The sequence below is a fragment of the Caenorhabditis briggsae genome (assembly GCF_000004555.2).
Source record: "Caenorhabditis briggsae complete genome, chrIV, whole genome shotgun sequence".
Taxonomy (NCBI): Eukaryota; Metazoa; Nematoda; class Chromadorea; order Rhabditida; family Rhabditidae; genus Caenorhabditis; species Caenorhabditis briggsae.
The window spans coordinates 3554226-3559769 of record NC_013487.2 but is presented as its reverse complement, the minus strand read 5'-3'; positions in this window follow the sequence as shown (position 1 = coordinate 3559769).

Sequence of the window (5544 nt, the reverse complement as noted above, 5' to 3'; positions counted from 1 at the left end):
TATCTGGAAGAAAAATTGACAAAAACCTAGAAAACTTTTGAAAAAACCGAACAAAAAGTGAAAACAAGCGAAAAAATTTTAAAAGTTTGAATTCGCGCGCTTTTACACACCGGGCGGCCTAGAAAAAACCTAGTCCCTAAGGGCTTTCAGCGTATTTTTCGATGCGTTTTTCTCGATGAAGGAATTTTTTTTGAATTTTTTCTTTATTTTTATGTCAATCTACATGCATTTCTGCACATTTTGATGCAATAAAAAATTTCACCGTACACCACCTTTAAGAAAATTGCTTTCTTTTCCAGATTCGAGGGAGTTCTTTTCAAAAATCGCGGCTTCAATCAGATCTTAGCTAAAAATTCGAACGGAAAAGGTTCTGTTCAGTAGGGCGCTGTTTTATTTTTATCAATTTAAGCTGATAAACCGGGGTTCAAAAAATTTAAATTTGCCATTTTCTCAAAATTTTCTCTCACTACGATTGTTGATCATGCTAAAACAAACATTTTAAATCTGGAAACAAACTAAGGGCATTTTTTGAGGAAATTTCGAAAATCTGCGAAAATATAACTAATTTTGCATGGCTAATTTTGCAAACCCATTTTTCAGTACGATGTTGTTAAGCTGCGTTCAAGGTAGCCTCCAGGAGCTGGAAGTTGCGTCCAAAGCTGCCAATTTTTCCAGGTTTTCCAGGGACACAAAACTTTGATTTTCCTCGTTGTAGCTGGGGTTTTTTTCGCGATCCGGTGTAAATTAGCAAGAAACCTTCTTTTTTTGGACCTCAAAACGATGCCGAAGAAAAAAACACGGTTTTGTGTCCCTGGAAAACCTGTAAAATTGGCAGCTTTGCACGAAATTTCCAGCTCTTGAAGGCTACTTTGAAGAGAGAGAGAGAGAGAGAGAGAGAGAGAGAGAGAGAGAGAGAGAGAGAGAGAGAGAGAGAGAGAGAGAGAGAGAGAGAGAGAGAGAGAGAGAGAGAGATAGAGAGAGAGAGAGAGAGAGAGAGAGAGAGAGAGAGAGAGAGAAGAACCATTGAATTTTCAACTAAAATTCTGCAACAAAAACACCATTTGGAAACAGCAAAAAAAGGAATGAAACTTTAAAAAAATATTTTTGTCAGCGGAAAGTTTGAAAATAAGTGAAATGAATATTTTTAAGGTTTTCTCTAAACTTCGAATTTGGCTTCAAATGATTCGAATGGTTCCTTGTCCAGATTCTTTTTAGAAAAAGTCTCTGTTTCTGAATTCACATTTTTGGGTACCTTAAAGAAAATCTCAAAAAAGAATGCCTAAAAATAATCTCAAAAAGTGACCGAAGCTGGAAAAATAGGGCTTTCCTCAAAATTTAGAAGTTCAGGTCATTTTAATAAAATCATTGATCCGGTTTTCGTTTCAGGAAATAATTGAATCGGTTTTTAAAAAGTTGAAGCTTTCAGTAAAATATGAGATACACTAGTTTTATTACCAAATCGTTTAAAAACATTAAAATTCATAATTTGAGTAAAAATATACATTTTAGATCTGAACGAAATCACTGTTTCCGAATTAAAATTTACTGGAGAAGTTTCCAACTTTTCAATTTCGATATCATAGAGCAAGGGCAACTGTAAAGGATTCAAACACACAGTTTTCAAAAGTAAAGTTCACTTTCGAATTCGGAAACCTTTTTTAAATGACAGTAGTAAAAATTCTGAAAACGCAAAATACTCCAAGGCTATGAAGTTCAGAAAATAAAATAAAAAACCAAAAAGTGTTCATGCTGTTTCAGTAAAATTTTATGCGGTCCAATAAAGTAAAAACACTGATTAGTCCGTTTGAAATGTTGACACATAGTATAATTGGTATACGATTATTGCAAAAATATATTTAAACTGTAGTTGTTGACATTATGAAAAATGAAAAATTCAAGAACGATACTTTTTAAAAACTCTGTTTCTCTGTATTCGTTTCGATGTGTTTTTTTAATTAAATTGACAATCGAATAACTGGAAAGAACAAAAATATGACAATTTGTTTTCCAATCAAAATATAATAATATGTAGACTGTCTACATATTCTTATAAATACTTCCCTCTGTAACGCTGATATTTTTAATTGTGAGGATCATTCATTCGGATTCAGATAAACCTACACTTAAAAATACGAAAATCGTTATTCTTATTTTGTCAGGATTCGAAACACATGCTCGCCATGAAATGTTTTAGGAGATCTTATTTCCTGGTTTAATAGTTTTTTGTGTTACAGAATTATCATAACATCAGTTAAGTTTAACTAGGGAAGAGCCCAAGTTGGGTGTGGCGATACGGGTGGTGACCTATATCATCTGAAAGCTGACATTTTCCTGATTCCAAATCTGTTTTCAAAAAGTGCCTTGTCGCGTAGTCGCGGTAGTTTTCGAGAAAATTGGGTCGAAAGTTTCAAAAAATGACGTGGATTTTTCATCTCATTTTCCCTCCTCGCGTATATAAGTTTTACTGTGTTGAAAAAATGTGGAAGCGTGGTTGAGAAGTTAGTGAGGAGGAATATGATGTGGGCACTCTCTGGTTCAACTCCCTCGAGCTGCTAAACTTTTTTTGAATTTTTTCTTCGTCTTTTCTGGTGACTGTATCTGATTTCTAGGGGATCCTATATAGTTCCAAATACTCGGAATCGGTTTTAGTTTTGATTTTAAGTGTTTTCCTTGTTATTTCCGAAACTTTTTGTTTTCATCTATTTTTCCACAATTTTCAAAGGATTGTGGTCCATTGAAGATTCTAGACAAACCGCATGTTTCCGATTTTGCTCAAACTATTGTCATTGGTACTATTGGGTACGCTGATTACAGAACTGAAGTCATTTTTTTGCTCCCCAGTCCTGTGAAAAAAGTTATGAGTTATGAAAGTGATTACAGTACTAATTTCCCATTTTTTGGAGTGAGTTTCTGAAGGAATTGTCGACTTTATTTGAAGAACTTTTATCTTCTCTGACTCACTCTCCACGTCATATGTACCCGACTCTTGGAAACACGCAGTAGTCGTTCCCATACCAAAAAAGGGTTCTCCATCATCGCCCGAAAACTATCGCCCCATTTCGCTTACTGACCCATTCGCTCGAATTTTCGAACGATTGGTATGTGATCGCATCAAATGGAATTCCTCCATCAATTCAGTAGTCTTCAACATGGTTTTCTCTCCAACAGATCCTGCACCACCTCTCTAGTTCAATCTGTTTCGAATTATAAAGCTACTCTTTCGAAATACAATACACTAGACGTCGTCTTTTTCGATTTCCGCAAAGCCTTCGACCAGGTACATCATCAACTTCTCATCCAGAAACTTGCTAGCTTTGGAATCCCTAAATCTTACGTAGCTTGGTTCTCCTCGTTTCTCTCTGGTCGAACGTTCTCTGTCAAAATCTACGATTTTATTGGACCCCCTTCCTCTGTCATTCCCTCTGGTGTTCCTCAAGGATCAGTCTCCGGTCCCTTACTATTTCTCATATTCATCAATGATCTGCTCTTAGAACTTGAACAAATCCCCTCTCTTCACCTTGCCGCCTTTGCTGATGATATCAAATTGTATTCTCATGACCCAATCGCCCTTCAAACTGGTATCAACATGGTTGTAAATTGGGCTACCGCCAACCATCTCCCTCTTGCCCACTCTAAAACTGCCCTTCTTCGCCTAGGTTCCCATAATTCGTCCCATCCTCTCAATATTGCGGGTGTCACACTTACTCCCTCCTCCTCCGTCCGGGACTTGATACTCATTACTGATTCCTCTCTCAAATTCTCTGCTCACATCAACAAAATCACATCTCTAGCTCTTCTCCGTTCCAAACAGCTCTTAAAGTCATTTAGATCTAAGTCTCCAGAATTCTACATTCATCTTTTCAAATGTTATGTTCTCCCGATTCTGGAATATTGTTCTGTAGTTTATTCCCCTCCGCCTTCTTCTCGCCTTGCTCTAAAACTAGAATCTCCCTTAAAGGTGGGGGGACATGAAAAAAATAATGTTCTCGATATTTCGTTTAAATATGCCCCTCGAGGAGTTGAACTTGTTGGGGCGATGATTGAGGGTGCGGCGCCGCTACCGACTGAGCTACACGGGCAAAGAGAAAGCGGCCGCCCGATTGCATACATAAAGGCGAGGACGACAGCTGTACGCAGAGTGACATTAAGCGTTGTACACCGTCACGGTAGAATGCATACTCTGGCCCCAAAAATTCCCCGTAAAATCTCCTGTCCCCCCACCTTTAAGATTTTTCTCTAAGTGTATTTTCCAGCGTTGTAATATCCAGTACAGTTACTATTCTGATCGTCTCTCTATCCTCAATATGTTCTCCATTTGACATCGTAGGCTAAAAGCTCAACTAATTCTTCTCTATAAATTTTTAAATGGCTCCGCCTACTTTCCTAACCTAAATGCACATGTCAAATACTCCTCCTCCCCTCGTCGCCCTATGAACTTAATTATTGTTCAGCCCTACTCCTCTGACTATTTTTCTTCAATTGTTCCCCTGTGGAATGCCATCACTTCCCAAGTTACCCGATTTCTCCTACCTTCCGAGTTTGAATCCTTAATTTCTTCCAGTATTACCCGTTATTGATATATTTGCTCCCCTATTTTTCTTTTTCTACCGGTTACATCTTTCCTGTGTCAAATAACTAAACTATCCCGTTTCCCCTCCCCTACTCAGATCGGCCTCGTGAGGGGCATCTTTTCTGAGTCTGTCATGTCCTGCCCTCTAATGTTTTATTCACCTGGTCAATAAATTAAATTAAATTAATTAACTTTGAATGTTATTCATATTTTGTATGCTTGTCTACAATCTGAAGAGGTTTCATCTTTTTTTTCGAAAAAATGTTTTTGAAAAAATCGCCATGGAGTACCCCCTTGGCATTTTTTCAATTTTCGAAAAAAATTTTAATGTGCTAGAATTAGTTCAAAACGAATAGAAACGATGAAGAATCTGTTTTTTTTTGATAACCTATGTCCACTTCTACAAGTCAGATACAGTCACCAGAAAAAACGAAGAAAAAATTCAAAAAAAGTTTAGCAGCTCGAGGGAGTTGAACCAGAGAGTGCCCACATCATATTCCTCCTCACTAACTTCTCAACCACGCTTCCACATTTTTTCAACACAGTAAAACTTATATACGCGAGGAGGGAAAATGAGATGAAAAATCCACGTCATTTTTTGAAACTTTCGACCCAATTTTCTCGAAAACTACCGCGACTACGCGACAAGGCACTTTTTGAAAACAGATTTGGAATCAGGAAAATGTCAGCTTTCAGATGATATAGGTCACCACCCGTATCGCCACACCCAAGTTGGGGTCTTCCCTAGTAAGTCTAACCTATTAGTTACAAGGAAGTGTGAAAATTAATTTTAAATTACCATAAAACCCCATTTTCAATCTGAATTTCTATTTTTTCTTGTATTCTATTATCAGTCTTTCAGAACTTTAATGTCGAATTACTATCTGAATACACGTTTCATGTTTTCTATTATGGGGTTATTCAGCTAGGTAAGAAACCTGGTTCTTTACCGGCAAAAAGGTAAACAACCTAGC